Raw genomic sequence first — 12,243 nt, 5'->3', positions numbered from 1 at the left:
AGTTTCATTTTATTTCTGTTATTTCGCATTAGGACTGTTAGAAAACCACAACTCTCTATTTGGCTTGACTTAGCAAATTCTGATCATATCTCATCTGTTTGTATCGCACTAGATTGGATTGACACCCTATAGTACTACAACGACATGATAATGCTTTAGGATTAATTGATCTTAAAAACCTATTATCAATTTGGCGCCGTTGCCGGGGAAATTATAGACACATCGAGACTCTGCGATCGAGCATCTGATGGGCTGAAATGGGCCTCCATGTGATCGAGTGAAACTGATCAAACTGGGCTTCAGGAACTCCGTCTTGCGATCGAGTGGTCTGTAGTGAAGACGAGTGGGTGATCTCTCCGGGCTTGCGATCGAGTGAAACTAAGCTGATGGCTTCTCCGGGGTTGTGATCGAGTGGTTTTGGCCTTCATGACAGTTTCTGGGGTTGCGATCGAGTGCTTTGCTCTGTCAGGGCTTCGAGGTAGCGATCGAGTGCTTTGGCTGAAGGAGTGATTGAGCGTTCTGAATTTGTGTTCTGTTTCTCCTCAGTTTGAACTCCAAAAGCATCCAAAGTACCTGAAAACAACCAAATATGCAATGCACATGCAATCCTAATGCAAAAACATCCTAATTATGCAAAACACACTAAAACGACTACTGATGAGATGAAATGTGATTGAAACAATGACAAAGTGATGAAGAATGAATGCTTAAATCATGCAAATTATAGACATATCAACCTCGTCGTGATCGTCGAGATGACCGTTCTCCTCGGAAGGCCCGATCTCCTCATCGTGACTCTCCTCGTCCTCCCCGAGATGATTTCTTAATGAACCGCTTAAGAACTTGATCCGCAAGAAAAGAGATAGGTCAACTCGCGGTGGTTCCTCTCCGCAGAGGGAGAAGTCAAGGACCCGGACTGATCGTTCTCCTTGATCATCCCCTCCTACTGAACCAATGGGTCCCCCTCCTCCTGTTGACATGTCTTCCTCTTCCCATCATAGTGGCGAGAAGACTGCTCGGAGCGCATCCCCTAAAAAAGGGAGTTCTGAGTCTCGAGATGCTCCCTCGAAATCGAAGGCTGCTCTAGTTCCTCAGATCAAATCACTTTCAGGTGTGACGATGATAAGTATATATATGTTTCTTTTTGCCTTGTGTATATTCCAAATTTTAAGACTTTTTCCTTTCTACCTTTACAACCATGGAGAAAGAGGGTAGCGTCTTTCGATGCTTCAAAACTCGGTCAGGCGCAATCCTACCAGATTTTGACAAGTGGCGTCCTGCAATTCGTGAACGCTACTTGCTTCACGCGTACCATTCATCTCGGGTTAGTTTCACTTCATCTTTTCCGGTTTTGTTATTATCCTTCGTACTGATTCACCACCCCGGGTTTATACATAATGCCAGGTAAACAGCGAACTTAATGACATGGTTGAACACTATGAGGGACTGTTGATCAGTCGGGGACAGGAAATCGATACGTGGAAGAGTAAGTTTTCTGCTCTTGAAACCGATCTCCACTCCTCTAAGCACGAATTGGAAGATCGAGTCGACCATCTCACATCTGAACTCGCGAAGGTGAAAGGCGAGTTGCAAGACTAGTATGAGCGGAATAGCCAACTCCAGGATGAATTTTCTGGCGTTCAAGGTAGACTCTATGAGTCCGAATCGACCGCTTATTCCCTGCATAACCAACTCGCCGAACTTGATGCGAAATACAAGGCGATAGCCAAGCTGCGGGACTCCGAGTTGGCAAAGTCGGCATCGAAGGCCAGGAAAGAGGTTAAGGGACACGGGATGGAGTTGATTCAAGGGGTTATCCGTTTCATGCAAACAGAGAAAGCGCGATCGATGCTCGAATCGGATATCAAGGAGCACGAGAGCAATTTACTCCTGCTAGACCAACTCCATGAAGAGGGTTTCTCTGAGGAGCAGGAACGGTCTGAGTTGTCGGCTAATTTGGCCGAAAAACAAAGTCGCCTCGCAGCTATTCCTGCTTCCTCCTTCAACCCTCAGCAGTTTGAGGAGTTCTTCACCGAGTCGCCTCCCTTGGGTGAATCGGGTTTAGACTGGGCTGGTGAGTTCGCATTCCTTGACACTTGTCTTTTACTTTTGCTTTTCATTTTTGACTGATTAGGATTATTCCTCCTAGGTCCAAGTGAGACGAAAGGTGTTGCTCCATCCGAGGTTCCTGCCACCCCGGTGGTCATTCCGAGTGTCGATTGCGCTGTTGGCAACAAGCAAGAGACATCCTCTGAACGAGTGCCAGCCAAGGAGACGGGTGAAACCTTGACAACTGAAATCGAATCCGAAGTGGCTGTTGGGCCGTAGTGGCTGCGTCCACTTTAAATTGGGGCTTGTCCCATTCATTTGAGAACTTTAAAATTTATTCTTGGATATGTTTTTGCCTAAGAAGGCTTTATTGTTATTTTCTTTTGAACAAAATATTCGCCTGAGGAGGCTTTTAAACCTTTTTAGGTTATGACCCCAAGAGAGTTTGGTTAAAACTATGTGCGGGTTTGCAAAGTCCGCTTTTTAACCCTTTGGCCTTGTGGCTATGCTTTCGAGATTTTTAGGCTGATCAGGCCTTTTTCTTTAGAGCGCGAGAACTGAGCTCGGCTTAACGCGAGTTCCCCACTTCGGGTTTAGTTAACTCGGTAAATTTATTGGGCTTGGGCCTTGACTTTTTATTTTGTATTTAATGAGCTTTGTCTTTAATGCGATCGCTGCTTTTCCCATTTCTTGAGAAATGGGTAAAACTACATGCCTTTAAGGCAGTAATTATTTTTCTCGATTTCCAAAAATGGTTTAAACCATTCGGTCACGCCATCATTATTGAATTTTTGTTTCCAAGACAAACCCTAGCCCTATTATAAATAGGGACTTATTTACCTCTGAATCTTCTTCAAAGGAATTTTTAGAATTCACTTGGTAAACATCATAATGGAAAAACGAAAACGTAGCCCCCGTCAATCCTGGCAGCCCACTATTCTTGTCCGGCGATGGTTTCGAGCCGGCCGTTCTCTTTCCTCATGCCGTTTTTCACTTTCCTTCAAGGGAGAAGAAAGAGGCGTACGATTTTATGGACAAGGTGCATATACACTCTCTTTGATCAAAACTCTTCCTCCTCTTTTTTTTAATTTACTCATCTCCATGCCAGGTTGTCGACAAACATCGTCGTTTGTGTGATGAACGGAAAAGGCTGGGTCTTAAAAGGCAAACACTCGAGGCTCGTATTGCTCGAGTGGAAAGAAAAGTGAGGGCTTTGGAAAGCGACCCTTTCCAATGGGAGTGGAGGAACTTTGACTCCATCGCTGAGATCCCGAGAATGCTCCGGATGTATCTCCGTGGTAGAGGTCAGGTTCCAGGACCCGTGAATACCCCGGTCGAAGTCGCTCCGCTTGATAGTGAAGAGGAGGAGGATGACATTCCTTGCAAACGTGTCCGGAACGAACCCGGAGTGGATGGCAAGAGCGAAACGTCCACTTCGAAATCTAAATCGGCGATGAAGGAGCCTGTTCCTGAGCCCCTTCCATAAATGTCCCGAACTTCGTCTTTATCTTTTCCTTTTTCTTTTTAAAACTTGTAATGGGCTTCGGCCCATTTTGTTTATGGAAAATGTTTTATTTCTTTCCTTTTTCTTGATATACTTTCGGAGATATGTCTTTAATGCAGGGGCTTAAATCTCTCCGCGAATCGTTCTATTCCAAGATGGAAACCGCAACTTACCATGGATATGATACTCCTATAAATTATAGCTTCAACTTCTCTTTATTCTCCATCATTTCTTTTACTTTTGCGGTATGGAATTCAATCTTCGGTGTTTGGAGTCCATGTCTGATTTTTCCAGGGTCGGGATGATCGATGAAGACGTCTTTGATGTGCCGAGTAGGCGGCCTTCTCCTCCTTGCAGCCTCTTCAGATCTCCAATCCAAACTCCATGTGCCTTGATCAAGGATCTCCCGGATAAAGACCAAGAGATCGCGATAAACTTTAATTAAAGCACTTATGATTCAGCATAAGAAGCTAACACTGGAAAAAAAGAAACTTCGGAAAAAGATTAATCGAATGCAACGCAGGGTTACTGCGATATCAAGAGATCTTCACATCCTCGGTTCTCATCCCGGAGAATGGATTGATCTCTGAATTTCTGACTTTGCTCGTATTTCGGACTGTCTGATGCCGATCCTTGACCTCGCCAGTCAAGGAGTCCAAGTGTTATGCACATCGAGAAGAGTTTCCTAAGTATTGGAATATCGCCACTTTGTTTTATTTGCTTGAATAAATGCTATGTTTCCAATTTCTGTTTGTTCGCCCAATCGAACTTCATTTACTTTGTTCTTTCTCATAGTCGAACTTTTCCCTTTAAAACAAAATAAAATAAAAAATTTTATTAGTAGCTGAACTCGTTTCCGAGCTGCCTACGTACCCATTTCGGGATCAAGCCACATCGTAGTTCATGTACATAATAAAATTGCGTGTCACTCAAACGTAAAACTTCTTTAAGTTGATTACATTCCAAGGTCGCTTGATTGGCATGTCCTCTAAATCTTTCAATCTATAAACGCCATTGCGAACCACTTCGGTAACAATGTAAGGTCCTTCCCAATTAATACCGAGTTTCCCTGCGCCTTCCTCCTTTTTATTGTCAAAAACTCGTCTTAGCACAAAATCTCCTATAAAGAACGGCCTACTTTTGACTTTAGTGTTGTAATATCGGGCTGCTGCCTGCTGGTAATTCTGAATCCGAATCAAAGCTTGATCACGCCTTTCATTTATGGTATCCAGCGAATCATCAAGCATTGCTGAATTTTCTTCCTCATTTAATGGTGCTTCTGTTCGGCGAAGTCCGGGCACGTTGAGTACAGCTGGTACTACCGCCTCCATGCCGTAAACCAAAGATAATGGAGTTTCTCCAGGTAGGTCGCCTAGGGGTTGTACGATAGGCCCATAGGACGGGTTGGAGTTCATCATACCATCCTCCCTTTTGATGATTCAAGCGTTTTTTGAGATTGCTCAGTATAGTTTTGTTCGCGGCTTCAGCTTGACCGTTTCCTTGTGGATATCGTGGAGTAGAGTAACTAACTTTGATTCCCCAATCCGCATAAAAGGCATCGAACTCGTGTGAAATGAATTGCGGCCCGTTATCTGTGACTATCTCGTATGGAACTCCATGTCGACATATAATATTCTTCCAAATGAAAGTCTTCACTGCCGAATCCTTGATGCTAACGTATGCTTCAGCTTCAATCCACTTTGAAAAGTAGTCCGTTAAGACCAAAAGGTATTGTACACCACGAGTTGATCTGTGCAACGGTCCAATTATGTCCATTGACCACCTCATAAACGGGTATGGGGCGGAGATGGAGGAGAATAGCTCCGAAGGTTGATGGATCACATCTTCTGCTAAGACAACGGGTTCCTTGTTAGATATGTTCGATACCTTTGATTTCCTTCGCTTGATGGGTGGCAGTTCGATTTCTGGTTCACCATGGTCACGTGCCGCTGCTCGAGATCTTGTAACGACGAGAGTTTCTTTGTTATCTTGAATGCTTCGTTCCGAGATGCATTCTACCAGAATGATTCTTTTTAATGCAGGATCTGACGTTGATGCTAATGCGGCAAGTGCATCCGCTATTGTATTCTCTCCTCGAGGTATACGAATTAGCTCGAATTTCTTGAAGTTTTTTGATAGATCCTTTACAACTTCGAGATATGCTTCCATTCTTGAATCTTTGGCTTCGTAGTCTCCATTGAACTGATTGACTACCAGTTGCGAATCATAATAAGCAACTATTTCCCCAGCTCCAACTACTTGTGCCAATCGAATTCCGGAAATCAGGGCTTCATACTCTGCCTCATTATTGGAGGCATTAACAATAATCGGAACGATTGTTCCAGAATTTCCGATGTGGGAGATTCTAGTTTGATCCCCACTCCGGACCCTTGTTTTGATGAAGACCCGTCCACGTGCAACTTCCAAGTTCGATTTTCCGGCTGCTCTAGCATGCCAGGCATCGGTAAGCTCAGTCAGGAAATCTGCTAAAACTTAGGCCTTCATGCTGACTCGGCTTTTGAATTCTATATCGTACTCGCTTAGCTCTACTGCCCATTTCGCCAAATGTCCAGACTGACTTGGACTATGAAGTATTGTTCGGAGTGGTTGGTTGGTTAATACTTTGACCGGATGGGATTGAAAATATGGGCGCAGCTTCCGAGCTGAAGTCACCACCGCGAGTGCAAGTTTTTCCATCATTGTATATCTGGTTTCCGGATCCATCATTGACTTACTTATGTAGTAAATCGGCCTCTGCTCTCCGCGGTCTTCCCGGACTAAGACTACACTAACCGCATGGTTCGAAACTGACACGTACAGATAAAGCTTTTCGTCCACCTTTGGTTTGGATAAAATAGGTGGAGTATTTAAGTATGCCTTAAGCTGCCCGAAAGCTTCTTCACACTTCTCATCCCAAAGGAATCCTTTGTTTTCCTTTAGAATTTGGTAAAAAGGTAACGACTTATCTGTCGATCTTGAGATAAAACGATTCAAAGCCGCAATCCGCCCAGTCAACCGTTGTACCTCCTTGAAGTTTTTTGGAGACGGCATGTTTAGAAAGGCGTTGATTTGATTTGGATTGGCCTCAATCCCTCTTTCCGTCACGATATAGCCGAGAAATTCCCCGGATGGGACTCCGAATGTGCACTTTGCCGGGTTCAGCTTCATTTGGTACTTATTGAGAATATCGAAACATTCTTCTAGATGCTTAACGTGGTCCTCTTTCTTTAACGATTTAACCAACATGTCATCTATGTAGACTTCCATTGTCTTACCGAGATGATTGTGGAACATTTTGTTAACCAACCGATGATAAGTTGCTCCTGCATTTTTCAAACCAAAAGGCATTACTTTGTAATAATAAATACCTCTATCCGTGATAAATGACGTTTTTTCTCCGTCTTCGAGGTTCATCATTATTTGATTATAACCCGAGAAGGTATCCATGAAGGTTAACAGCTCATTCCCAGCGATGGATTCTACAAGTCGATCTATATGCGGGAGCGGGAAACTATCTTTGGGACATGCTTTATTGAGGTCTGTGAAGTCAATGCAAACCCTATCTTTTCTATTCTTCTTTTTAACCACGACGGTGTTTGCTACCCATTCCGGATATTGTACTTCCCTTATGGATCCTATCTTCAAAAGTTTGTCCACTTCGTCGTTTACTATTTTTGCTCGCTCCACTCCGAGCTTTCTTCTTTTTTGTTTTACAGGCTTGAAGCTTGGATCCACGTTAAGTTCATGACAAATTATACTTGGATCTATGCCAGGCATATCCGCCGCTGACCACGCAAATGATGTCTTGTTTTTCCTCAAAAGTTTGATCAAAGCTTCTTTTATTTTGCCAGTTAAAGTAGCTCCAATTCGGACTTTCCGATCTGGTATGTCCTCTTCCAACGCCACTTCGATCACTACATCATCTTTTTTCTGCCCACTAGGAAATCTTGGATTTAGTCCCTCCTTTGCGGGTTTTGTTAATTGCTATTGGATCTTCAAACGGTGGCTAGCTAGATAACATGTTCGCGAAGCTTCTTGATCTCCCCGAATTGTTTCCACTCCACTCGGTGCTGGAAATTTGATACATTGATGATATGTAGAAGGGACTGCCTTCATTCGATAATTCCAAGGAGTCCCGAGGATGATGTTGTAAGTCGCGGGCTTATCGAAAACAACAAAATCCACGATCTTTGACACCTGTTTGGCAAGGACCGGTAGCGTGATTGTTCCGAGGGACATGGCTGATTCACTTGTGAATGCTACTGACGGAGATGGAGGCCCTACTATATATGCCCGACTAATTCCCATTCTTTCTAAAGTACTTAAAAAGATTAGATCGACCGAACTGCCCGTATCGATAAGAATCCTTGATACTTCGAAGTTGGCAACGTCAAGGGTAATGACTAGTGCATCGTCATGAGGTCTTTCGAGGTGCCGCGTTTCTTCTTTGTCAAATGATATTGATGCATCTTGAAAATCGACTTCTTCACTCAAACTTGCTTTGAGTAAAACGTTTCGCCTATGTTTCTTGATGGAACTTATCGAATCACGACAAAGTTTAGAACCTCCTAGAATCACATTGATCTTACCCTTCGAACTCCTTGGCTCTTCCTCATTGGATAACCTTGGTCTCTTGGAATTCTGATCTTTGGGATTATCCCTTGCTTCATGGTATTCCTTTACGAAACCTTTTATGTTGAATGTGGAAAGATCTCCGCTGGCCCAAAGCTCCGCGAGGTGCCTTTTAAGGACACTACAATCCTTGGTTAAGTGCCCGGTTACTTTATGGATGTCACAAAATAAACTTTCATCACGGACCCAAGTGTTTGGTCTTCCTTTTCCTTGGAATTGCTTTCCGACAATACTGTTGAAGGATTGCGACCCAAATTTTCTTGGTCCTTTGCTCTCCTAGGCCTGTTTTTCCTGTTTATTCCTTTTGGCGAAATTTTCTTTTTCATCTTCTACTTCCATCCAATTGTTTGCGCGGAAGAGTGCATCTTGAATTGTGTCTGGTTTATGAAGTATTAGATCCTCTTTAAACCTTGAATCATGTTGCAATCCTTTTCGTAGGGCAGATAAAGCTGACTGCTGCGAGATTCTTGAGAGTTTCGATATCACTCCTTTGAATTTGGTGATGAAAATTCGAAGTGACTCATTCGGTCCTTGTGATAGATTCCAAAGGTCGGCGTCCGAAACGCTTTTATCCACAAGGATGGAACATTGCTTTAAGAACACAGCTGATAGTTCGTCGAAATTGCTGATCGAACCCGGTTTTAATTGGGTGAACCACATTAAAGCTTGGCCGCATAGATTTTCCGAAAAGAGCTTGCAGTACCCTGCATCCTCATCAGCTTCATCCAATTCGACTCTTCCAGCAGCGATGAGAAAAGCTGCGAGATATCTTTTTGGATCCTCCAATCCGCTGTAAGGGTCCAGCTTGAGCTTCCGGGAATCTTTGATTCTTAAACTTGCAATTTGCGAGATGAAAGGTGTTCGCCTATCTTCTTCAATGACTGGATTGATGTCTGGCTACGAACTTGTAGCCTGATGGAATTTTGATTTCATTTCTTTTAATTCCTGGCTAACCTTCCTCATGGTCTCGAACTGGTCGAGGTTTTCCTGTTCGTATTGATCTGCAAGTTGATCTTCATCTTCGAGCTGTGTCTCTCCCTCCAACGGCTGAACTACCGTATCAGTAGCACCAGGAGTTGTTTGTCCGCTGGTTTCATTTCGCGCAAGGGAGCTTGGCGAATTGAATATCCTTCTTCGGATTCCAGAGTGGTTTCCTGCACTTAAAGAGCGAACACGAGATTGAATAGTACTGACGTTTTGACTAAGAGATACATGGGTTGTTTGCAATGAGTCAACAGCCTTTTCCACATTCGAGAACTTCTGAGACATTTCCGACATGGTTTGCTGCATGGCTTTGAGAGTTTCGGCCAATGATGCATCAGGGATGTCTCCTCTGGACATTGCTGCTTATCTCGGAAATGTAGTGAAAAATCTGACTTCTCAAGAATCTTCTGTCCCCACAGACGGCGCCAAAATGTGGATGTCGGAATCACACACTCAAGTATTTGTTTGTTTTGTGAGAACGAATATTCTTGAATATAGAAATTGATACGACAAAGCTATGAATTGAGAAAAAGGCTATAGTATTATTCTTAGAAAGAATTGCGTGTCTGTTACATGACCTCTGCCCCTTCTATTTATACTAGCAATCGACAATTAATTAATAATGGAATACAATTATTTTCTCTTAAATGTGTCCGTTTCAATCTTCGAGTTTAATGCTCAAACGTTCGAATTTAAACTAATTCCGATCTTCACGGGCCTCGCCCAATTAATCTCGAGATGAACCACCCGCGACTTCAACTCCGTCCTCATCCCGAGATGTAGCCACTTCGGTCTTCCTTCGTGGCATATGCACTTCGACCATACCTTTGGCTTGTGGGTCTAATGGGCCTTACCCCTCGTGGGCTTTCCTCCTACCTACGTGTCAATCTTTGGTTGGTCCCAAATTATCCTTGCGGGATCCGACACCAACATAGACCACAAGAATTAGAGGAAGTATCAGAGCCAGAAGAATAACAAGTGATTAACTGGATAGCAGCGACAATAGCATATGGACCTGGTGTTTTTTGCGGATTGATGATTGGACATATTTTCATTTCACATAAGCACGAGTGGTTCATGGAAAAGTTTCGTAGAAACAAGCCGAGAGTAGTCATCAGAAGCGCTCGTTGACCACTTTCCCTTATCCTTTCTCTAAGCATTGTCAAGCTTATGTACCTGTTTGTAATAACTTTTCACAATGTGTTCTCCAAAAACTCTTTCCTGTGTTGTAACTTGTAAGTTTCCAATTTTATGGTTTGTAATAAATGTCTTTGGTGGCAGTACGTATTTGATACATATTGGCTTGAAAATGCATTCAAAAACTTTTGTTTCTACCTAAATTTCAATCTGTGATAGTTAATATATGGGATCCACTCCTTACCTTATTGTGATCAAAGGATGACACCAAGCAGATAAGAAGAAGAAGCTCACCTGAGAGAAAGGGGGCTGAAGCTGCTCGGAGAAGCAACCAGAGGAGACGTGACAGATGCTAACGGAGGACTTTTGAAGGGGACAGCCGGACAAGGAAGGAGAAATCCCAAGAGTTCTTATATCAAAGATGAAAAACAATTGACAAGAGAAAGTCAATTGGGAAAAAAGAAAGAGGAGTAGAAGAATCGAAGTGATGAAGAAACAAATAGTTAAGAGTTGTTGTAGTTGTTAACATTTCTTATATAACTAGTCTAAGTATCTTATTGAGGGAAACTAGTATACATATGTGACTGTTGAGATGTTGTACGATATATCCAAGTTATCAACAATGTAGACATAAGTTATAAACGTGTTCTTGTTTTCTCTCTAAAGAAAACCAAACTAAAACAGAGAGAAAGACAAAGTGAAATAGAGAGTAAAAGTGAGATAGAGAGAAAGAGGACTAACCTCAAAGAGAGTGATGAGAGGTCAGAATTACAACATAAACCAATCAAGAATTTGATATACTTTTCGTGTGATTCCGGTTTTTCCAATTGTGTCTTTCATGGAAAGACTTAATTCATGCTGCATTAAATCTTGCTTACGAAGACTTTCTAACTAAAAAAAAAATCTAATGTATATTATGCTTCTCCACAGAGGCTGAAAGCACACATCACACATGTTGCCCTTTGCTGTAACGACTCCTATCGGAATAATAAGTGGACTTATTTTAGAATTAATCATCATTTGTTAGGGAAAATGAAGAAGGAAACTCTGTATCAAGTAGGTACTCGAGGTCGTCTTCATTGCTCTGATTCAATTCTCCTAATATGTTCGCCAATTTAACAACAACTCTTTTGTATTCTCACACTTCATTAATTTTGCTATGTTGGATGAAGATGCAGCTTCTGAAGGAGTACCTGAACTAAGTCAAGAAGTAACTCAAGAGAACAGAGCAACATGAACAAGATTAAGGAAATATGCAGAATCTTGTTATGGCGGTTTGAAGTGAAGACTAGAAGCTTAGAGAAGATTCTAGAAGACTGAAGAGTTTCCTTTTGCAAGAAGAAAAGGAAAACATGAAGACAAAGGACAATTTCCTATTCCATAAAGAAAAAGGAAATTGTCCATTCCAATTAGTTTTAGAATTGGAAATCGACCTGTTGTATGGTCTCAACCTATTTAGTATAAATAGGGTGCTAAGGCTTGTAGAAAGCTTAGCACAATCACGAGAGAGAATTCCTAGCTATTAAGTCTTAGTTTGAGAGAAATAGAGAACTAGAGGCTTAAAGAGAGCTAAGGGTTTTAAGGAGAGTTATTGTTCTTAATCGGTCTGTGATTAAGGAACAAGACTTAGAGAGAATAGAAAATAGTGTTAAAGGAGAAACCTTGTAAACATATTTTCTATTAATCGAAAGAGTTTTTGAGAAATTCTGAGTTACATCGTGAACTAATTCAAAACTTAGTAGCTCTTGCATTTACAATTGGTATCAGAGCGGTCGCTTGTGAAGATTACATACAGGTGAGGTCTTGTGGAAAAGATGGAGAGCTATCAAGAACTGCTTAAAAACGCGAAGGTTGTTCTAGACGATTGTAACTATGGTTTTTGGAAGTCAAGAATCAAATCTGTGATAAGAGGGATAGATGTGTTAGCTTGGAAAGCT

The 12,243-nt window shown here is 42.2% G+C and overlaps 1 pseudogene; it reads left to right on the top strand.

Moving 5' to 3' along the window:
* The first annotated feature begins 954 nt into the window (after nucleotides 1-954).
* LOC110229048 lies at nucleotides 955-2,480 on the top strand (annotated as a pseudogene).
* Nucleotides 2,481-12,243: the final 9,763 nt, after the last annotated feature.

The sequence above is a fragment of the Arabidopsis lyrata genome (assembly GCF_000004255.2).
Source record: "Arabidopsis lyrata subsp. lyrata unplaced genomic scaffold ARALYscaffold_4, whole genome shotgun sequence".
Classification (NCBI taxonomy): Eukaryota; Viridiplantae; Streptophyta; class Magnoliopsida; order Brassicales; family Brassicaceae; genus Arabidopsis; species Arabidopsis lyrata.
This window is presented reverse-complemented; position numbering and strand designations above follow the sequence as displayed.